The 25,650-nt window shown below is 38.7% G+C and overlaps 1 long non-coding RNA gene across 1 annotated transcript; it reads left to right on the top strand.

The window, feature by feature from the left end:
- Positions 1–16,678: 16,678 nt before the first annotated feature.
- Positions 16,679–20,109, top strand: LOC126831510 (uncharacterized). The gene is made up of 3 exons (XR_007684185.1): positions 16,679–16,732; positions 18,665–18,840; positions 20,009–20,109. It is a non-coding gene; the product is annotated as an uncharacterized LOC126831510 (long non-coding RNA).
- Positions 20,110–25,650: the final 5,541 nt, after the last annotated feature.

The raw sequence follows: 25,650 nt of genomic DNA, 5'->3' as shown, positions 1-25,650 counted from the left end.
GTGGTATACTTCATGGCATTACACCGACAGAAATGTTACCAAAAACAACTGTAATCCTTCAAGAAATTACTACTACCGAGTCAACGGCACAAGCAACAGAAAGTGTTACACTACAAGGCATTACAGCGACCGACATGTCACCACAAATAACTGAAGGAGTTATATCGCAAGAAATTACTACTACAGAGTCAACGGCGGAAACAACAGAAAGTGGTATACTTCATGGCATTACACCGACAGAAATGTTACCAAAAACAACTGTAATCCTTCAAGAAATTACTACTACCGAGTCAACGGCACAAGCAACAGAAAGTGTTACACTACAAGGCATTACAGCGACAGACATGTCACCACAAATAACTGAAGGAGTTATATCGCAAGAAATTACTACTACAGAGTCAACGGCGGAAACAACAGAAAGTGGTATACTTCATGGCATTACACCGACAGAAATGTTACCAAAAACAACTGTAATCCTTCAAGAAATTACTACTACCGAGTCAACGGCACAAGCAACAGAAAGTGTTACACTACAAGGCATTACAGCGACAGACATGTCACCACAAATAACTGAAGGAGTTATATCGCAAGAAATTACTACTACAGAGTCAACGGCGGAAACAACAGAAAGTGGTATACTTCATGGCATTACACCGACAGAAATGTTACCAAAAACAACTGTAATCCTTCAAGAAATTACTACTACCGAGTCAACGGCACAAGCAACAGAAAGTGTTACACTACAAGGCATTACAGCGACAGACATGTCACCACAAATAACTGAAGGAGTTATATCGCAAGAAATTACTACTACAGAGTCAACGGCGGAAACAACAGAAAGTGGTATACTTCATGGCATTACAGCGACAGAAATGTTACCAAAAACAACTGTAATCCTTCAAGAAATTACTACTACCGAGTCAACGCCAGGAACGACAGAAAGTGTTACACTACAAGTCATTACACGGACAGAAATGTTACCACAAACAACTGAAATAACGGAAAGTGGTACACTACAGGGTATTAGCACTACAGAATTGTTACCAGAAACAACTGAACGTATAATAATTCAAGAATTTAGCACTACCCAGTCAACGTCAGAAACATCAGACAGTGATACACTACAAGGCATTATCACATCAGAAATGCTACCACAAACAATTGTAAGAATTATATCGCAGGAATTTACCACAATTGAATCCACACCAGTAACAACAGAAAGTGGTACACTACAGGGCATTACAACGACAGACGTGTTACCACAAAGAACTGAAACGACAGGGAGTGGTACACTACAGGGAATTAGCACAACAGAATTACTGCAACAAACAACAGAGGGTATAATACTTCAAGAATTTAGCACTCCCCTGTCAACGTCAGAAACAACAGACAGTGGTACACTACAAAGCATTATCACAACAGAAATCTTACCACAAACAACTGAAAGAATTATATCGGAAGAATTAACTACTACCGAGTCAACGGCGGAAACAACAGAAAGTGGTATACTTCATGGTATTACAGCGACAGAAATGTTACCAAAAACAACTGTAATCCTTCAAGAAATTACTACTACCGAGTCAACGGCGGAAACAACAGAAAGTGGTATACTTCATGGCATTACAGCGACAGAAATGTTACCAAAAACAACTGTAATCTTTCAAGAAATTACTACTACCGAGTCAACGGCACAAGCAACAGAAAGTGTTACACTACAAGGCATTACAGCGACAGACATGTCACCACAAATAACTGAAGGAGTTATATCGCAAGAAATTACTACTACAGAGTCAACGGCGGAAACAACAGAAAGTGGTACACTACAAGGCATAACAGCTACAAAAATGTTACCACAAACAACTCTAATAACTCCAGCAATTACTACTACCGAGTCAACGCCAGGATCGACAGAAAGTGTTACACTACAAGTCATTAAACGGACAGAAATGTTACCACAAACAACTGAAATAACGGAAAGTGGTACACTACAGGGTATTAGCACTACAGAATTGTTACCAGAAACAACTGAACGTATAATAATTCAAGAATTTAGCACTACCCAGTCAACGTCAGAAACATCAGCCAGTGATACACTACAAGGCATTATCACATCAGAAATGCTACCACAAACAATTGTAAGAATTATATCACAGGAATTTACCACAATTGAATCCACACCAGTAACAACAGAAAGTGGTACACTACAGGGCATTACAACGACAGACGTGTTACCACAAAGAACTGAAACGACAAGGAGTGGTACACTACAGGGAATTAGCACAACAGAATTACTGCAACAAACAACAGAGGGTATAATACTTCAAGAATTTAGCACTCCCCTGTCAACGTCAGAAACAACAGACAGTGGTACACTACAAAGCATTATCACAACAGAAATCTTACCACAAACAACTGAAAGAATTATATCGGAAGAATTAACTACTACCGAGTCAACGGCGGAAACAACAGAAAGTGGTATACTTCATGGTATTACAGCGACAGAAATGTTACCAAAAACAACTGTAATCCTTCAAGAAATTACTACTACCGAGTCAACGGCGGAAACAACAGAAAGTGGTATACTTCATGGCATTACACCGACAGAAATGTTACCAAAAACAACTGTAATCCTTCAAGAAATTACTACTACCGAGTCAACGGCACAAGCAACAGAAAGTGTTACACTACAAGGCATTACAGCGACAGACATGTCACCACAAATAACTGAAGGAGTTATATCGCAAGAAATTACTACTACAGAGTCAACGGCGGAAACAACAGAAAGTGGTATACTTCATGGCATTACACCGACAGAAATGTTACCAAAAACAACTGTAATCCTTCAAGAAATTACTACTACCGAGTCAACGGCACAAGCAACAGAAAGTGTTACACTACAAGGCATTACAGCGACAGACATGTCACCACAAATAACTGAAGGAGTTATATCGCAAGAAATTACTACTACAGAGTCAACGGCGGAAACAACAGAAAGTGGTATACTTCATGGCATTACACCGACAGAAATGTTACCAAAAACAACTGTAATCCTTCAAGAAATTACTACTACCGAGTCAACGGCACAAGCATCAGAAAGTGTTACACTACAAGGCATTACAGCGACAGACATGTCACCACAAATAACTGAAGGAGTTATATCGCAAGAAATTACTACTACAGAGTCAACGGCGGAAACAACAGAAAGTGGTATACTTCATGGCATTACACCGACAGAAATGTTACCAAAAACAACTGTAATCCTTCAAGAAATTACTACTACCGAGTCAACGGCACAAGCAACAGAAAGTGTTACACTACAAGGCATTACAGCGACAGACATGTCACCACAAATAACTGAAAGAATTATATCGGAAGAATTAACTACTACCGAGTCAACGGCGGAAACAACAGAAAGTGGTATACTTCATGGTATTACAGCGACAGAAATGTTACCAAAAACAACTGTAATCCTTCAAGAAATTACTACTACCGAGTCAACGGCACAAGCAACAGAAAGTGTTACACTACAAGGCATTACAGCGACAGACATGTCACCACAAATAACTGAAGGAGTTATATCGCAAGAAATTACTACTACAGAGTCAACGGCGGAAACAACAGAAAGTGGTATACTTCATGGCATTACACCGACAGAAATGTTACCAAAAACAACTGTAATCCTTCAAGAAATTACTACTACCGAGTCAACGGCACAAGCAACAGAAAGTGTTACACTACAAGGCATTACAGCGACAGACATGTCACCACAAATAACTGAAGGAGTTATATCGCAAGAAATTACTACTACAGAGTCAACCGCGGAAACAACAGAAAGTGGTATACTTCATGGCATTACAGCGACAGAAATGTTACCAAAAACAACTGTAATCCTTCAAGAAATTACTACTACCGAGTCAACGCCAGGATCGACAGAAAGTGTTACACTACAAGGCATTACAGCGACAGACATGTCACCACAAATAACTGAAGGAGTTATATCGCAAGAAATTACTACTACAGAGTCAACGGCGGAAACAACAGAAAGTGGTACACTACAAGGCATAACAGCTACAAAAATGTTACCACAAACAACTCTAATAACTCCAGCAATTACTACTACCGAGTCAACGCCAGGAACGACAGAAAGTGTTACACTACAAGTCATTACACGGACAGAAATGTTACCACAAACAACTGAAATAACGGAAAGTGGTACACTACAGGGTATTAGCACTACAGAATTGTTACCAGAAACAACTGAACGTATAATAATTCAAGAATTTAGCACTACCCAGTCAACGTCAGAAACATCAGCCAGTGATACACTACAAGGCATTATTATCACATCAGAAATGCTACCACAAACAATTGTAAGAATTATATCGGAGGAATTTACCACAATTGAATCCACACCAGTAACAACAGAAAGTGGTACACTACAGGGCATTACAACGACAGACGTGTTACCACAAAGAACTGAAACGACAAGGAGTGGTACACTACAGGGAATTAGCACAACAGAATTACTGCAACAAACAACAGAGGGTATAATACTTCAAGAATTTAGCACTCCCCTGTCAACGTCAGAAACAACAGACAGTGGTACACTACAAAGCATTATCACAACAGAAATCTTACCACAAACAACTGAAAGAATTATATCGGAAGAATTAACTACTACCGAGTCAACGGCGGAAACAACAGAAAGTGGTATACTTCATGGTATTACAGCGACAGAAATGTTACCAAAAACAACTGTAATCCTTCAAGAAATTACTACTACCGAGTCAACGGCGGAAACAACAGAAAGTGGTATACTTCATGGCATTACAGCGACAGAAATGTTACCAAAAACAACTGTAATCTTTCAAGAAATTACTACTACCGAGTCAACGGCACAAGCAACAGAAAGTGTTACACTACAAGGCATTACAGCGACAGACATGTCACCACAAATAACTGAAGGAGTTATATCGCAAGAAATTACTACTACAGAGTCAACGGCGGAAACAACAGAAAGTGGTATACTTCATGGCATTACACCGACAGAAATGTTACCAAAAACAACTGTAATCCTTCAAGAAATTACTACTACCGAGTCAACGGCACAAGCAACAGAAAGTGTTACACTACAAGGCATTACAGCGACAGACATGTCACCACAAATAACTGAAGGAGTTATATCGCAAGAAATTACTACTACAGAGTCAACGGCGGAAACAACAGAAAGTGGTATACTTCATGGCATTACACCGACAGAAATGTTACCAAAAACAACTGTAATCCTTCAAGAAATTACTACTACCGAGTCAACGGCACAAGCAACAGAAAGTGTTACACTACAAGGCATTACAGCGACAGACATGTCACCACAAATAACTGAAGGAGTTATATCGCAAGAAATTACTACTACAGAGTCAACGGCGGAAACAACAGAAAGTGGTATACTTCATGGCATTACACTGACAGAAATGTTACCAAAAACAACTGTAATCCTTCAAGAAATTACTACTACCGAGTCAACGGCACAAGCAACAGAAAGTATTACACTACAAGGCATTACAGCGACAGACATGTCACCACAAATAACTGAAGGAGTTATATCGCAAGAAATTACTACTACAGAGTCAACGGCGGAAACAACAGAAAGTGGTATACTTCATGGCATTACACCGACAGAAATGTTACCAAAAACAACTGTAATCCTTCAAGAAATTACTACTACCGAGTCAACGGCACAAGCAACAGAAAGTGATACACTACAAGGCATTACAGCGACAGACATGTCACCACAAATAACTGAAGGAGTTATATCGCAAGAAATTACTACTACAGAGTCAACGGCGGAAACAACAGAAAGTGGTATACTTCATGGCATTACACCGACAGAAATGTTACCAAAAACAACTGTAATCCTTCAAGAAATTACTACTACCGAGTCAACGGCACAAGCAACAGAAAGTGTTACACTACAAAGCATTACAGCGACAGACATGTCACCACAAATAACTGAAGGATTTATATCGCAAGAAATTACTACTACAGAGTCAACGGCGGAAACAACAGAAAGTGGTATACTTCATGGCATTACACCGACAGAAATGTTACCAAAAACAACTGTAATCCTTCAAGAAATTACTACTACCGAGTCAACGGCACAAGCAACAGAAAGTGTTACACTACAAGGCATTACAGCGACAGACATGTCACCACAAATAACTGAAAGAATTATATCGGAAGAATTAACTACTACCGAGTCAACGGCGGAAACAACAGAAAGTGGTATACTTCATGGTATTACAGCGACAGAAATGTTACCAAAAACAACTGTAATCCTTCAAGAAATTACTACTACCGAGTCAACGGCACAAGCAACAGAAAGTGTTACACTACAAGGCATTACAGCGACAGACATGTCACCACAAATAACTGAAGGAGTTATATCGCAAGAAATTACTACTACAGAGTCAACGGCGGAAACAACAGAAAGTGGTACACTACAAGGCATAACAGCTACAAAAATGTTACCACAAACAACTCTAATAACTCCAGCAATTACTACTACCGAGTCAACGCCAGGAACGACAGAAAGTGTTACACTACAAGTCATTACACGGACAGAAATGTTACCACAAACAACTAAAATAACGGAAAGTGTTACACTACAGGGTATTAGCACTACAGAATTGTTACCAGAAACAACTGAACGTATAATAATTCAAGAATTTAGCACTACCCAGTCAACGTCAGAAACATCAGCCAGTGATACACTACAAGGCATTATTATCACATCAGAAATGCTACCACAAACAATTGTAAGAATTATATCGGAGGAATTTACCACAATTGAATCCACACCAGTAACAACAGAAAGTGGTACACTACAGGGCATTACAGCGACAGACGTGTTACCACAAAGAACTGAAACGACAGGGAGTGGTACACTACAGGGAATTAGCACAACAGAATTACTGCAACAAACAACAGAGGGTATAATACTTCAAGAATTTAGCACTCCCCTGTCAACGTCAGAAACAACAGACAGTGGTACACTACAAAGCATTATCACAACAGAAATCTTACCACAAACAACTGAAAGAATTATATCGGAAGAATTAACTACTACCGAGTCAACGGCGGAAACAACAGAAAGTGGTATACTTCATGGTATTACAGCGACAGAAATGTTACCAAAAACAACTGTAATCCTTCAAGAAATTACTACTACCGAGTCAACGGCGGAAACAACAGACATGTCACCACAAATAACTGAAGGAGTTATATCGCAAGAAATTACTACTACAGAGTCAACGGCGGAAACAACAGAAAGTGGTATACTTCATGGCATTACACCGACAGAAATGTTACCAAAAACAACTGTAATCCTTCAAGAAATTACTACTACCGAGTCAACGGCACAAGCAACAGAAAGTTTTACACTACAAGGCATTACAGCGACAGACATGTCACCACAAATAACTGAAGGAGTTATATCGCAAGAAATTACTACTACAGAGTCAACGGCGGAAACAACAGAAAGTGGTATACTTCAAGGCATTACACCGACAGAAATGTTACCAAAAACAACTGTAATCCTTCAAGAAATTACTACTACCGAGTCAACGGCACAAGCATCAGAAAGTGTTACACTACAAGGCATTACAGCGACAGACATGTCACCACAAATAACTGAAGGAGTTATATCGCAAGAAATTACTACTACAGAGTCAACGGCGGAAACAACAGAAAGTGGTATACTTCATGGCATTACAGCGACAGAAATGTTACCAAAAACAACTGTAATCCTTCAAGAAATTACTACTACCGAGTCAACGGCACAAGCAACAGAAAGTGTTACACTACAAGGCATTACAGCGACAGACATGTCACCACAAATAACTGAAGGAGTTATATCGCAAGAAATTACTACTACAGAGTCAACGGCGGAAACAACAGAAAGTGGTATACTTCATGGCATTACACCGACAGAAATGTTACCAAAAACAACTGTAATCCTTCACGAAATTACTACTACCGCGTCAACGGCACAAGCAACAGAAAGTGTTACACTACAAGGCATTACAGCGACAGACATGTCACCACAAATAACTGAAGGAGTTATATCGCAAGAAATTACTACTACAGAGTCAACGGCGGAAACAACAGAAAGTGGTATACTTCATGGCATTACACCGACAGAAATGTTACCAAAAACAACTGTAATCCTTCAAGAAATTACTACTATCGAGTCAACGGCACAAGCAACAGAAAGTGTTACACTACAAGGCATTACAGCGACAGACATGTCACCACAAATAACTGAAAGAATTATATCGGAAGAATTAACTACTACCGAGTCAACGGCGGAAACAACAGAAAGTGGTATACTTCATGGTATTACAGCGACAGAAATGTTACCAAAAACAACTGTAATCCTTCAAGAAATTACTACTACCGAGTCAACGGCACAAGCAACAGAAAGTGTTACACTACAAGGCATTACAGCGACAGACATGTCACCACAAATAACTGAAGGAGTTATATCGCAAGAAATTACTACTACAGAGTCAACGGCGGAAACAACAGAAAGTGGTATACTTCATGGCATTACACCGACAGAAATGTTACCAAAAACAACTGTAATCCTTCAAGAAATTACTACTACCGAGTCAACGGCACAAGCAACAGAAAGTGTTACACTACAAGGCATTACAGCGACAGACATGTCACCACAAATAACTGAAGGAGTTATATCGCAAGAAATTACTACTACAGAGTCAACGGCGGAAACAACAGAAAGTGGTATACTTCATGGCATTACACCGACAGAAATGTTACCAAAAACAACTGTAATCCTTCAAGAAATTACTACTACCGAGTCAACGGCACAAGCAACAGAAAGTGTTACACTACAAAGCATTACAGCGACAGACATGTCACCACAAATAACTGAAGGATTTATATCGCAAGAAATTACTACTACAGAGTCAACGGCGGAAACAACAGAAAGTGGTATACTTCATGGCATTACACCGACAGAAATGTTACCAAAAACAACTGTAATCCTTCAAGAAATTACTACTACCGAGTCAACGGCACAAGCAACAGAAAGTGGTACTCTACAAGTCATTACAACGACAAAAATGTTACCCAAAACAACTGAAATAACAGAAAGTGGTACACTACAAGGCATTATCACAACAGAAATGTTACCACAAACATTTGTAAGAATTATATCGCAGGTAATTTCCACTATTGAATCCACACCAGTAACAACAGAAAGTGGTATACTACAAGGCATTACGTATACAACGACAGACATGTTACCACAAACAACTGAAGTAACAGAAAGTGGTACACTGCAAGGAATTAGAACAACAGAATTATTACAACAAACAACTGAAGGTATAATGCTTCAAGAATTTAGCACTACCCTGTCAACGTCAGCAAACACAGACAGTGATACACTACAAGGCATTATCACATCAGAAATGTTACCACAGAAAACTGAAAGAATTATATCGGAAGAATTAACTACCACCAAGTCAACGGCGGAAACAACAGGAAGTGGTACACTACAAGGCATTACAGCGACAGAAATGTTACCACAAACAACTGAAAGAATTCTATCCCAAGAAATTACTACTACGGAGTCAACGGCACAAGCAACAGAAAGTGTTAGACTACAAGGCATTACAGCGACAGAAATGTTACCACATACATCCGAAAGAATTATATCGCAAGCTATTACTACTACAGAGTCAACGACAGAAACAACAGACAGCGGTACACTTCAGGGCATTACAACATCAGATATGTTACCACAAACAACTGTAATATCTCCAGAAAGTAGTACTACCGAGTCAACGCCAGAAAGTGGTACACTACAAGGCATCGCAACAACAAACATGTTACCAGAAACAACTGAAATAATAGAAAGTGGTACACTGCAGGGTATTAGCACAATAAAATTATTCCATCAAACAACTGAAGTTATAATACTTCAAGAATTTAGCACTACCCAGTCAACGTTAGAAACAAAAGAAAGTGGTACTCTACAAGGCATTACCATAACAGAAATGTTACCACAAACAACTGAAAGAATTTTATCGCAGGAAATTATTACTACTGAACCCACATTAGTAACAGCAGAAAGTGCTACACTACAGGGCACAACAACGACAGACATGTTACCACAAGCAACTGAAATAACAGAAAGTGGTACACTACAAGGCATTACAGCGACAGACATGTTACCACAAGCAACTGAAATAACAGAAAGTGGTACATTACAAGGCATTAAAACGACAGACATGTTACCCAAAACAACTGCAATTTCTCAAGAAATTACTGCTACCGAGTCAACGGCGGAAACAACAGAAAGTGGTACACTACAAGGCATTACAACATCAGAAATGTTACCACAAACAACCGAAAGTGTTATATCGCAAAAAATTACTACTACGGTGCAAACACCAGAAAGTATTACACTACAGGGCATTACCACAACAGATATATTACTGCAAACAACTGAAATAACAGAAAGTAGTACACTACAGGGAATTAGAACAACAGAATTATTGCAACAAACAACTGAAGGTATAATACTTCAAGAATTTAGCACTCCCCTGTCAACGTCACAAACAACTGAAATATTACCACAGAAAACTGAAAGAATTATATCGCCAGAAATAACTAAAGAAAGTGGTACACTACAAGGCGTCACATCCACAGAATTATTACAACAAACAACTGAAGGTAGTACATTACAAGGAATTACCACTACCGAAAGTAGTACACTACAAACGCGAACGCCAGAATCAACCGAAAGTAGGACACTACAAAGAACTGAAAGAATTATATCGCAAGACATTCCCACTACAACGGCAGAAACAACAAAAAGTGGTATATTACAAAGCATTACCACAACAGAATTATTACCAGAAGCAAGTGACAGAATCATACCGCAAGGAATTACCACAATTGAATCCATCCCTGAAACAACAGAAAGTGGTACCCGGCAAAGCATTACCATAACAGAAATGTTCCCATCACAGGAATTTCTTACCAGAGAAACAAAACCAATAAGAGAACAAATAACAACTACAGGAGTAACTTCAGATGTTAGCGGCCATGTTACATTTGAAATATCAACGCAGAGTACCATTACCTTGAATAAATCATCTGTTGATTACACTATGGAACAAAGAACTGTTTCTACTCCTGACATTATTCAAGGTACATATATTTATAATTAACCTGAGTTCAATGTTTTCTGATTGGTCCTCTGTTCAATGTTTCTCTTTTTGTTTATGTGTTTATTACTTTTTTGCACTTTGGAACTTGTACTGTATTTGTTCATGTCGTATGTAGAGTAATCACTTTCAAACAGTAAACATGACAGGTAGTCTGACTGATTCTAGTTGTAAACCCGTCATTACGGTAAATACGATATGATACAAATGCTATTGGTGTGCATTGCGATTGAAATCTGTAAACGATATTTTTATAAGTAAGCAGACATTGTTAATCATTATATAATGGAACAGAAGAACACATAAAACGTGATTTATTCAAATCCCCTTTACGACAAAAATGTGTGACGATCCTACTCATTTGCAATCTGATTAAAATACAGATCTATATTTCGTTTAGTTTTTTATACCTTCGATGGCCTACACTACATGAAGATCTGGCCGGCTGTCATACGAGCGGCTTTTGACCCTATGGCGTCAGACATTTGATTAATCAATCAGTATTGATGTTACTAGTGGATTACCCACAGTTCCGTGTAAAACACACCTAAAGCTCGCCGTAACAGACCGTTTCATTGGCTAAGCTCTCACACCATTCAGAACCCGTAAATGATAACAACTCTTCCAGATCCTAGTGTAGTAAAGACAAGCAAAACGAAATTTTGAACTATAAAAACGAAACGAAAAAGGATCTGTATTTTAATCAGATTGACTAATTTGCCATTGATATGCAGCCACAGTCACATACCCCAATCTCCACAGAAAGTTGTACATGGTTCTTGACTACAATTAATACGCGCTTAGTGTTAAAGATATGCTGTGAACGAATTTAATACTCAACAAAATTTACACCTAAATTAATAGTATTATAGATTTGTCATGTTTCTGTTTTAGCTACCAATGTATTATTTTCGACAACTCCATCAACGATCATATATCCAACACACAAACCTCTAATTGGTGAGTTATCAGATTTATTTTGGTCGTAAATTTAAATGAGAAAAGAAATGCTCGATATATTTCAATGAAAAAAACTAGATAATTCTATCCCAGGGCTCATATCCCAAGGTTTTGCCAAAAACGTACCAACGCCGAGCTGTCCGATGGGGCCGAGTTCCAACAGTGTGCGCTTTGATATTTTCTCACTATACTGTCGTTTTAGGTGTTGTGTTCCAGCGTGTTATAGTATTGTCTTCAAACCGGATCATGAGTTGATCAGGTCCCCCAATGGAAACATTGGCGATAAACACTTCATAAACGGTACAGCTTTAAAGTGTTTCACTATTTCTAAGCGGTTCAATGTAATTTTGCTATTTTGTTTGTTACTGGGTTTCGAATCCCGGTTGTACGTGACTAGGAGTAGGGTCGCCTGTCCAACCTCTTGGCCGGTTTCCTCCCACTGCTAAAAACTCCTACGCGCAAGCGAATTATTGAAATAAAAAAAAATTAAACGATTTGTAAGTCCCGAAGTGACCTAGTTTGTGTCCAGTGGGCGTTAAACCCCTCTCTCTCTCTCTCTCTGTTTGTTACTGCCAAGAAGTCAGTCTCTTAGATGAACAGTTTCTCCACAATAAGTCATGGGGGGTGCTTATTTCTTGAATGAGATGATATTTAAGGAACATTGGCAGGGGCGGATCTAGGAATTTTGAAAAGGGGGGGCGCCGCAAAATGGGGCACTGACCGCGGAGAGGGGGCACGCCGCTGAGAGGGGATTTTTTAAAAACTTTTTTTTTTGGGGGGGCCAAGAAAATTATCCGTCATTTCCTTGCATCTGTAGCCATTCCAAGAGCTATTTGGCTGATATTTTCGTCTAAGTAAACGTTCGGAAATCGTTGAAAAAGAGCCTTAAAATTGAGCAAAAAAGCCAGTTGAACACGCGGCTCGAAAATTGTCATGGGCAAGCGAGGCATTATGGTGGGAAAAAAGACGAATCTATTCCCTAGCCACTTCACTATTTAAGCCTTGTAACTTGTACTTTGTACTGTCCACACATGAAACAATGCTACATCAAGTTACACTCATGCGCGTCGGTGATGGACATGAGTGTATACGCCGCCGATTCCACAAGATGTCTGTCTATAGTCACTCTATTGGATTAGGGCACCGTCAGCTAAACAACAAGAATTCGTTTGAAAGTGGAAGCATTAATTAGACCAGACTGATGGGTTTGAATCGATGGTTTGAGTCATTTGGGATCCGCCTCTGATTGGGAATCACATACGGTAAGTCTTGCTGCTATGGCAGCGTGGATTTTGCCTTACCCCAGTGACCTGATGCATAATGTATTCAGTTTATTATATATAAACAAACATGAGTAAATCAATCTCAAAGATTATCTCATCCCGATGGTCCTGTTTGTTTCGTAGACTGATGGACAAAGTACACCATTAATTTTCCCATTGACTCTAATGTTGATTTTCGACTCTTTGACCAGCTCGTGGGATCGAATGCTTTCTACCACAGATAGAGCAACATGTGACAACCTCTTGCTAAACAGCAGGTATGTGGTTCACCATGAAAATCTTGATATCTTTCAGTGCCACAGCCAATTCTTGCAGTGTTGCAGTTTTGGGGGATCACGTGGCTAAGTGGGTAAGACGCTGGCTCGCTAGCCTGGAGGTCGGGTGTTCGATCCCTGCATTGGTCTATAAAGTTCATTCAGATTTTCCGGCGTGGTTTCCCCTTGTCAGTGATGCAGGATGTAGGGCCTGACAAGGACAGCTGTCTAGTCGTCCGGATGGGACGAAAAACCGAGTTCCCGTGTACACATTGACGTGCACGTAAAAGATCCCTTGGCTGTTGGAATTCGATATAAGAGTAGGCCGTAGCGCCGCTGCCCAGGCAAAATTTCCCTCATAACGCACTGTATGGCGTATGCCCGTCTTCATTAACCCAGATTAGGAGCAGATTAGTAGGACGTTAAACCCCATTTCATTTCATTTCATTTCCAAGATTTTGGGACTTTGTCATTACCGTAACTTTACTTTTCAGACGTGAAGAATTATGGAATAACATTGTCTGTAAAATGCCTCGCAACATTTAATACCGAGCTCATCAACAAGACAACTGGCCTATACAAATCATACGAAGCAAACTTTACTGTAGGGGTAAGAGCTTTTCGTTGCTTTTATATGGACGTATAATCTTTGGCCCGTCTTCCATGAACTTTTAAGGCGGTTATGGTTGTGCTCCTTAATGACGACGCAGGATATGAAACGAGACAATACAGTTTAAAAATTACTAATGTAAATATATACTCAAAGCCATTACAAATGCAATGCCTAATTCGTGAAATATTTCTGGTAAACGTTTTCTTGGGCTTTCCTATCTTATGGCACGCAGGTGAAACTTGTGATGGGTCACTTTTTGTGAGTACTGGGGTTGAACCCAATATCAGTTCTCGGTAATAAACTTTGTTCGAGCAAACGCAACACTTGTCTTTTTTCACGATTTTAAGCAGTCCCATGTCACACGTTTTGCACGTACCTCCCTCTCCCTTGCACTCTTGCCCTTTAAATACAGATCAAAATTTCAACATTTCATCACTTCGGAAAAATGCCACGCCTTACACAAGAAAACAGGAACAGAGCTATTGGCATGCTGGATGAGGGGGCTTCACAGGTAGCCACTGGAACCCCGACCTGAAGCGCCACCTGTAACAACCGCCGCTCAAGATTGCCACATCTGACTACATCATCCGCGCAGCAGGTTCCAGTCAGCTACTGCTATTGCCAGGGGAACTGCTGGAACACGGCAACGTCAGATCAGCCCTCAAACAGTCCGAAGGCGACTGGCTGCTCTTGGGTTACGCTGCCGTCGACCTTACCAAGGTCAAATCCTTTTGCATCGTCATCGACTTGCCAGATAGCAATGGGCCGCAAATCAGGGCTCTCTGCAAAACACACCATGTCGAAATGTCATCTTCTCGGATGAATCCCGATTCAACCTCAGTTTTCCTGATGGACGTCACCGTATCTACCGACGTCGACATGAACCCGATCGAACACCTTTGGGATGAACTTGGACGACGGGTTCGAACTCAAGCCGTGCCACCACGAACTGTTGCAGTGTTGGAACACACACTTCAAAATTATTGGCAACAATCCCACAGCATGTAGTGAGACATCTGTGCCAGTACATGTCAAGCCGACTTCAGACATGTGTAAGAGCACAGGGTGGACATACCCGATATTGATTTCAGCTGACCCCTTTTTTGTTCCATGGTTCTCTGACGTTTTGATTTTGTGCATTTGTAGTGAATTCTTTCATTAAATTATCCACAGATGCTTGTTATCTCGATTTTCTCAATTGTTATGTACATTTGTTAAAAGTTATTGCAGTAAATAAACTTTGAATTTGGCATTGCGTTTTTAATGGCTTTGGCTAGACAACACCTTTCGCCCTTTACGTAGATTGGAATCTCCTTGTTCAAGAATGTTTTGCAAGTACTGTTCTTTAGGTCGCCCGTAAGAACCCTATCTACATTTGCTTTCATTCGTGTGGTCACGGTGGCTAAGTTGGTGAGACGCTGGCTCGCTAGCCTGGAGGTCTGCATCTTCAATAGAAGGCTTGGTCTCGCTTTAACTACGTACATCTTATCAAGGCCTTCACGTAATACCCCGCATATTGCGGCACTAATTTCGATTGGGTACAAGCCCAACTTGTGAGCCTAGCAGATTCCTCGATCGTCGCGAATACCAAGTCTAGCGCTTTCAACCTAAAATATCTACCTGTGATAATCGAGTTGCAAAGTTCAAGGTTCATTCAATGTCAAGATTTCCGTGGAGGTCGCAAAGTCACAACCTCTGATTGGACGCTACTGCTCACGTGTCTGTAGATAACATAGCTATAAGTTCGGGAATTGTGAAGTAAACAAGCAACGGCCAGATGTTGTGAAACTCGCAGTCGTTACTTCAGGAACATGGTAGGTCGGGTGTTCGATCTCTGTATTGGCCGAGAAAGTTCATCCAGATTTTCCGGCGTGGTTCCCCCTTGTCAGTGATGCAGGACGGAGGGTCTGACAAGGATAGCCGTATAGTCGTTCGGATGGTACACAAAACCGAGGTCCCGTGTACAAATTGGCGTGCACGTAAAATATCCCTTGACAGTTGGAATTCGATATAAGAGTAGGCCGTAGTGCCGCTGTCCGGGCAAAATTTCCCTCATAGGACACTGTATGGCGTATGCCCGTTTTTATTAGCCCAGTTCGGAGCAGAACACGATAATGGGTGAAATTAGAGATTGGTTCTTTTTTTAGATTGTTCTTTGGGGAATGAAAATAAACCCGATCGAAATTTAGAAGATTTGTATCGCAAAATTCGAATAAGTATCGCTGAGCTATCTTTCCGTCTACATTTAAGGTTTGAACGTGGCGTTATAACACATAATATTTAAATTGTTTAATATATGTAATTACAGCTTACCGAGGCTTTTAAAGGTACGCCTGGATTTAAAGAAATCGAAGTGCTGGGATTTAAGTAAGTATTATTTTTGTTTATATCAGTAATGTTAAGTAAGTATTATTTTTGTTTATATCAGTAATGTTAAGTGTAACAACACCACACATACTGCCGAACAAACACAATCTTGTACACACATAGATAAACCAAGTTTCAGAGAGAGAGAGAGAGAGAGGGGGGGTGAGAGAGAGAAGGGGGGGTAACGTCCACTCGACACAAACTAGGTCATTTCTGGACTAACATGTGGTTCAATTTTATTTCAATAATTATAATAATAATAATAATAATAATAATAAAACTTTATTTAATGAGGCAACGTATTTAGTTTGCAAAAAAACAAAACAAAAAAACTAATCCTCCAAAGGTCCCTCCTAAGCTACAAAGACATATATATATGTAATATCAGGATAAATTCAAAATCATTTGAAATGCAATAGCATTTTGGGAAGTCACTCCCAAACTCCCAAACTACAAAACATATACATTATACAAGTAGAATATAGGAAGAACACTATAATTACACACAAAAAAAGATAGAATGCAGTTGCAAGTTAAAAATAATAAGTATGTCATCAGTTGAATATTATGGTTCCTTCAGTGTGCAAAATAAATTAGTTTCCAGTTTAATCTTAAAATTTTCAACATTTTTACACATCTTTATATCAAAAGGCAGATTGTTCCATAAAAGACATGCAGAATAATGAAAAGTGCGTTTCATGAATTCCGTTTTGGATTTTTGAAGAAAAAGATATTTACTGGTCTGTGAACGGAGCAAGATATCCGTTTTGGAAACAAGAGATTTTTCAATAAAATAGGAATTTAGATAAAGTGGAGTATTAAATGTAATAATTTTGAATGATAAGACAATTTTATTGTCAAGAATCCTCTGTGTAAGGGTAAGCCAACCGAGTTTAGTAAATAAAGAGGTGGACGGAGTTTCAATCGGTGCATCAAGAATAGTTCTTGCTGCAGTCTTTTGTTATTTAAAAAGAATGTCTAATCTACTTTTGGTAGCATTTCCCCAAATAACAGAGCAATAATCAAATATTGGTAGTTGCGCGCAGTGGGAGAAAACCAGAGGACCCGGAGAAAACCCACTAGGTTGGACAGGCGATCCTAATCCTGATCAGCGGGGAATCGAAACCACGCCATTTGACTCAATGACAGACAATCACTTTTATTTACTGGGGTCACATGTACAATACGAGGGACAAAGCCATCTACGAAGGGGATCTTTACGAGGACGTCAAAAGTACACAAATAGATGAGATAATTTGTTGCCACCAGAAAGAGACTTGCCAACTCGCACTGGAACGGGTGACATTCTAGTTGATATTCCATGCCCATTTTGAAGGAGTGTAAAACCTGTCTCGCCATTGGCCCAGGGCTTACGACTTGTCCTCGGATCCATTCAATGGATTTGATATATGTTGTTTGTGTCTTGTAATGTCTGTGTGGTTTGTCTTCTTTGGTTCGTTGTTGTACTTAGTGTTTAACGTCTGCTTCCACCGAAGGTGATATCGCAGACAAGGTGACCGACCAGTTAAAGGTCGAAGCGTGACACCCTAGACCACTACCCCCCCCCCCCCCCCGCCATGTAGTGGGTTCCTCCTGTTTCTACTATTATTGTGGATAGTTAGCCCTTTGTACTGCAGAATGTTCTCCTCGTTGTTCTGCTTTGCGCCCGTTTGCACTTTATTAAGTTTTAGCGTGTTATATGTGATTATAAAGCTGTATTTGTTATCATGAAGTCATATTAAATGTGATTATAAAGTTGTATTTATATTACAATGATGGAAGTATAATGTGATCATGAAGTCATATTATATGTAATTATATGTAAGCTATATTGTTATAACAGAAATGAAAAGTTTTATAAATGTGATTATAAAGTTGTATTTTTATATATAGAGCAGGGAATATTATATGTGATTATAATTTTTATTACAGAGCAGGAAGTATCATATGTGATTATAAAGCTGTATTTGATTTACTTGAAACCAATGAAAACACAACAAAAGAAATTAATACAACTGTTCTAGCGAAGATTAATAATATTACTACCCTACCAGCACCTGTTGATACGATCTACACAAATCAACAAATTTACTCTTTTATCAAATCAGGTCAGTATCTTTTGTTTGAAAGATATATTTTTTCGAAAGTCGAGAGCATAAATGCCGCTCTTCGACCTCTAGCTGGCCGATCACCTCTTGCGGCTGTGATTTCGATCCCTGGTGTGAGCGTATGTGGCGCCTTCTCATCCTCGTGGGTTTACGCCGGGTACTCCGGTTTCCTCTCACAGGAAAGACCCCTGCGTGTGCGCTAAGATAATAACAAATATAAATAAAACTTGTCGGTGGAAGCGGACGTTAAACACTAAGAACAACAACAAGGAAAATATATTCAAGGTATAGAGCACATTAGGTCTTGTATAACGGCTATTTTATCACCCAATAATACATTCTACAGTAGATATCGCTTGTGTGATATATTTCAGAATCTACTGCGATATCTCCTTATTAAAAGTAACTGTTTTTATATTAAAAATTAACTATTGTTATTCAATTGACCTTGATGGAAACACTGGGTCAATATAAAAGACATTGCAATGGTTGAATTGCTGTCAAAAAAAGATGTATCACTACGCCGTAATGTTCAGTAAAAGTGAAATCTACAGCAAAGACTTATATTTATCTATTTGTGCATGTAAGAAGGGATTGGGTGATAAATAAAATCTCCTTCTCGTCTTTTTTGATATCAAAAAATATCAACACTCGTTGATAAAGTAAAAAAAACTCGGCAGAGCCTCTTTTTTTGTTACTTTATCAACTTGTGTTGATATTTTTTGATATCAAAAAAGACTGGTAGGAGATTCCTCTATGTATACGAACTTCTTACTTTATTTATCGTGAGCTTCCTAATCACGCCCGCCCTGTCTATAATTTTTCGTTTCTAGTTTTCAGTTTTCATTAACGACCTATAGCAAGACAATTTTAACAACAAAGTCTTATGGCAACTCAATACAATAATTTTATCTTTGAAAATGAAATGGGGTTTAACGTGCTTTCATTTTTCACAGACCATGTTAATGAAGTTCGACGTACCATGAGGGCAATATTTCCAGGTCATATTGTGTTAAATATTTCTGTCAGTATATCAACAGTGGCGCACGTACAACAGTACTTATACTTGTACTTAGAACGACATATTTTACTTGGATTTTCGAAACCGAAGCTATTTGGTGGAAAGTGACCTGTTTTTAAAATTCATTACATTTCTTGTTTCTAACAGATGCTGTACAGAGCCTAAAGAATCCATGCTACAATGCCTGTCCTGATGGTAGTCACTGTACCAGAACTTCAGGTAATGTAACGTGTCATGATAACTGTGAGGGTCATGATTGTGGACAACATGGTGTATGCGTTTTACAACATGGAAAGGCGACTTGTAGGTAAGTAAATGGTTCACTTAGTCGAATTAAAATTAAATTTTCGCCTTGTTCATTTTTCCGTTTATTCATGTGAAACAATCATTCGAGTTTGATTACACCATAGCGATAGTTTAAAAGTTGGGTCTAGTCAGGCATGCATTGTTAGGCTTAAATTACTGCGACAAATATATGAAAAACAATTTAGCCATTGTTTGTGTTAAATGCGACGAAATTGCCAATTATGCTCAAATTTATGTACTTATTTCACTTATTTCTGCTATTTACGAGAGCAACATCGAGTAGGATGTAGACCAGAGATGATATCAAACTTAAAGGCCATAAAAATAATAAAATATACAAAGGTGATTATAATTATATGGTGGACTAATCAAAAGCTTTAGTGGTGTAATTATCTGGTAAATGTGTATCGGCTCTTTGTTCACATGGGTGGCTAAGTGGGTAAGTCGCTGGCTAGCTAACCTGGAGGTCGCGTATTCGATCCCTGCAATGGCCGAGAAAGTTCGTAGGGATTTTCCAGCGTAATTTCCCTTGTCAGTGGTACAGGAGGGAGGGTCTGACAACGACCACTGTCTAGTCGTGCGGATGGGACAAAGAAACAACGGTCCCGTGCATGTAAAAGATCCCTTGGCAGTTGGAATTCGATAGTGCCGCTGCCCGGGCAAAACTTCGCTCATAGTATACTGTATGGCTTATACCCGTCTTCATTATCCCAGTCGGAGCAGAACAGTAAGACGTTAAATCCCATTTCATTTCATTTCTTTGTTAAAGCAGGATAGTTCACAAGTAATGTAGACTTAAATCACAAAAATGTTTCCATTTCTTATTGTTTTGTTTTTTAAGATGTGATGAGAATCCCGATGTGATATACAGTGGAGAGAAATGTGATGAAGAAATAGAGAAACTATTATTACCATCAAATTATATCATTATTATAAGTTGTAGTATATTTGGTGTTACTATCATCATCACTATTATCATAGTTGCTGTGATCAAAAGAAGGTTTAATAAGAAGAAACCTGAAGTGTAAGTCCCCTATTATTTGTTTTATGCTTACATATATGTATTTATGATTTTACAACGGTATTCGAGGGGGGGGGGGGCGAATGGTTAGCGCGTGCGCGCTTTGCGCGCTTCATCATAAGATCTGTCCATTAGTCAACTGGTGTGGTTTCGATTCCCCGGTTGCACGTGACAAGGAAGAGGGTCGCCTGTCCAACCTCGTGGGTTTTCTCCGGGCACGCTCGTATTGGAATACTTCGCTCACCAATCACAATAGAGACATTACATTAAAACTAAATGTGTTCTATGGTATTGTTTTAGACGGTAGGTTAAAAAATGACGATCAACTTTGCCAATCGAAAGTATAAATTACAAAATAACAATCATTTGATACATTTTATTTCCTGTTATTTTCTAGTTCATCTATAATAAAAAAGAATATATTGAAAAACCCAAAGTAACCAAATATCAATATGACCAAAATATTGTTTGTGTAAAATAAACAACCATAGAACATGTTACCAGATATGCTGGAAGGGCTAAAGTAGCGTTATTTAATACTAAGATAAGGAGCTGGGACCTGTTTCCCGAAATTTTAACTCAGATAAAAACCAAATTTTAGTAATTTGAGTGGATAATATTAGATTGATTTTTAGAGCTTAGGATTTTGTATCTTTGGTTAAGATTTTGAGAAATAGGGCCCCGGTCGTTAAAAGTAGATATTGGAAATTGAAGACATTGAAAATATCAGTCAGGTTATGAATGTCAGGTTATGAATGTCTGCAGTGTTGAGAAGAATGTCGTTGTCTAGATTGTCATTGATACGATTGTCATGGATTTTCCATTTTAAATTTAGCATATTAAATGACGCGGGTGGTCTAACCCTCTTAATATCCAAGCCATTCAATGGCCTAGAGAGGGTTGATTATCAATATCTAAATGATTATTTTACAATAGGCAGATTCAGCTCTTACATGATGCGCCATTTTGTAAGTTTTGTGAATCTTGATATTTCTCTCGGTTAACAACCCCTGCGCATTTCTCTAATTAGTATTCATCCTTACTTGCAGTAGGCATAATCCGCTTTCGATCGAAAATGGTCCCAGTGAATTCGTACTTCATGAAGAATCGAGAATGCGTCAACAACAATTCAATTACGAAGTAACGGGAGATCGACATAGGTACATTGACTCGGTGCAGCAAAACATTACTGAGACAATGGAAAGAGTCGATGATGTCAGAGCACGAGACATGACATGTGTCAGTGATCAGGTTACAAGTAACAGACGACAGGTATTGTAATTATGTTATTTTACGCTCGTACTTTTACAGTTAATATATATGGTATTATAGAATGCGACATCTACTTTGTGGTCGTTCCCAAATCTCTGTCAGAGATGTATTGAAGACTGGGATAATGAAGATGCGCACGAGGGAAATGTTGGCCGCACACTGGCACTACAAGGGGGAACCACCAGCTTAGCGATCCAACGTCTTACTCACGAGGCCACCGCGGCTACATTCTATGTCAGAGTAACGGTTAAGGTCGCTACTTGATGTAGTATGGTAGAGATCGTTATGCGTTTTATACTAGGCCCATTAGAGGTGTAACCTGAAATATCTGAAATTCCCCAATTGTACATGGAAAGGAGTAGGGTCGCCTGTCTTACCTCGTGTGTTTCTCCGGTTTCAACCCACTGCTATAGATCCATGCCCGCAAGTGCATTATTGAAATAAAAATTATACCATGTGTAACCCCCGAAATGGCCTGATTTTCAGAACTTTAATTTTATTACAGTTTAGTAAATTTTCTGATTGTTGTTCATAAATATAAAACGAAACGCTACGACGTTTCATATTAATTTAGTTACCCAAGTCTTCTTAACAGTGTTATCTACCGTTACAAGCTGTACAACCATAACAATGTTATCTGGTATCACAAGTTGTACAACCATAACAGTGTTATCTACCGTTACAAGTTGTACATTAGTGTTATCTACCGTTACAAGTTGTACAATCGTAACAGTGTTATCTACCGTTACAAGTTGTACAACAGTGTTATTTACCGTTACAAGTTGTACAACAGTGTTATCTACCGTTACAAGTTGTACAACAGTGTTATCTACCGTTACAAGTTGTACAACCATAACAGTGTTATCTACCGTTACAAGTTGTACAACAGCGCTATCTACCGTTACAAGTTGTACATCAGTGTTATCTACCGTTACAAGTTGTACATCAGTGTTATCTACCGTTACAAGTTGTACAACCATAACAGGATTATCTACCGTTACAAGTTGTACAACCATAACAATGTTATCAGACATCACAAGCTGTACAACAACAGTTTCATCTAATGGTATTTAAAAGTTGTGACGTGTGGTAGGTAAATTATGCAACCAAAAACAATGTAAATATCTTAATTTTTGAAAAATATTCTAAACAAATTATTTTACTTTTATTTTTCAAGAATTACATCAATTATCCAATAAATTTAAGAACGTCTTTATCGAGTGATAATGATGGTTTCGCGGAAGAAACAGAAATGAGTGAAAAGCTGCAAAGGGGTTCCATTTATGTCAAACTAGATACAGAGACGTCGGTAAATATAAAAATTTCATTTGATTCTCTTATTTCATTTTCTAAAAGGCTGTTTGTATTTTAGTGGATGTTAGTTAGGTTGACACAATACACCCCTCCCCCATACTTGCATGTAGTAATGCCATTTTGGGCCTGGGGGTTTGATTCAAGTGGCGTGGCTTCGATTCCTCGCTCGTACGTGACAACCAGTATGGTCGCCTGTCAAACCTCGTGTGTTTTCTCTGGTCCTCCGCTGCCTCCCACAGCTTAAGATCCCTACACGCTAGATAATTATTGACATAAAATTGAACAATATGTTAGGACTGAAATTTTGGACGCCGGTAGTTCGATGGCCATTAAAAGCTCTCTTAATGTATTCTGTCTACACCCTGCTGTCGTCGCTATATGTGACGTATTTTGGCTATGAATGCCGCCGTGGGCTATCTTGTAAGCCTAAATCTAGGTTATCTCGGGGTGTGCGAAAAGGCGTTGGGCTATCTTGTAAGCCTAAATCTAGGTTATCTCGGGGTGTGCGAAAAGGCGTGTTTTAAAGTTTCTCAGAAATTGGAACCTAAGCAGTTATTAAGATAACCTTTCTATATTTTCAGTTTGTAATTCGACGTCCACAGATTCTTGATTAATACGTTAATATGTGAATATGAATAATTTAAATAATTGTTTGATCATTTTTTGAGTATATAATATTTTCATTTGTAACAAATCATTTTGAATATATATTCCATTGTCTATGGAATTAATAACCATTATCAACTGAATGTAAATAAAGCATTATACATTATAGATACATTATGTAAGATTTAAATAAAGAGCTTGCAGTTTCTGTTATAATAGTTCAAAAATAGATACTAAAAATTTCTTCAAATTATTTTATTTTGAGCGAAGTTATAAATTGTTTGAAGTTTTGACAAGATTGGGCATAGATTGTTTTTTATCGTAACAACCGTTTTATTCGAAACTTGGCCTTGATTCGCCATTTTTTAATTACGTCCTATAATGGCGATCTTGTTTCAATCTGTTGAAATCGCCGTTTAATTAATAATAATAATATGTTATATAATATTTGAAGCCAAAATAAAGACCTGCAATAGACAGATTTAGCTCTAACATAACGTATCTTTAAGCTCGCTATTTTGATAACAATCTGGTTGGGATCTGGTTCAACTTCTTGTCTGTGATATCAATAGCTTGGAAGCAAACGTTAAACCGCAACTAGGGCATCAGTCAGCCTGCTTCAAACTAGGGAATGCTTTGTAAGCATTGTACGCGTGTTTAAAGGAGGTCAAGAATGGCCACTATAAGGAATGATTTAAACTGGAATCTTCATTTCTTGAGTAAAACACAAATCTTTGCATAGGGATACTATGATACCTAAGGATCATAAATAAAAGACGACCCTCCCTGGTGGCCGACATCTTTAATTCCAAAATGGTCACGACAAGAGCTGTTTGTGTGTAAAAACACTAGACCATTTAGGAATGTTGGATTCATGGGATACGGTGCACTAAAATCGATGTAATAAACAAACCGGGCCACGCCATAGACTTCAATGGGAATAATGTGTATCGATGAACTAAATCTCTTGAATTTCGTAGTTTTGTGGTATTTTTGGTAACAAGAAATATTGAGATTATCACTTACAATCATATATTTGTATGTGTGTTTCTGGAATTTATAAAACATGCTTTCTATTTTTAAAACATGAATAAGCGGAGCAGAGCGTGGTACGTGCATCGAATTCCAACTGCCAAGGGATCTTTTACGTGCATTCCAGTGTATACACGGGACCTCGGTTTTTCGTATCATTCAAAGAATTAACAGCTGTCCTTGTCAGGACCTCCGTTCTGCACAGCTGACAAGGGGAAACTACGTCGGAAAATCCCAA

This window comes from Patella vulgata, chromosome 9 (assembly GCF_932274485.2).
Source record: "Patella vulgata chromosome 9, xgPatVulg1.2, whole genome shotgun sequence".
NCBI classification, from domain to species: domain Eukaryota; kingdom Metazoa; phylum Mollusca; class Gastropoda; family Patellidae; genus Patella; species Patella vulgata.
Note: the sequence above shows the minus strand (reverse complement) of the source record. Positions and strands in the feature narration are given on the sequence as shown.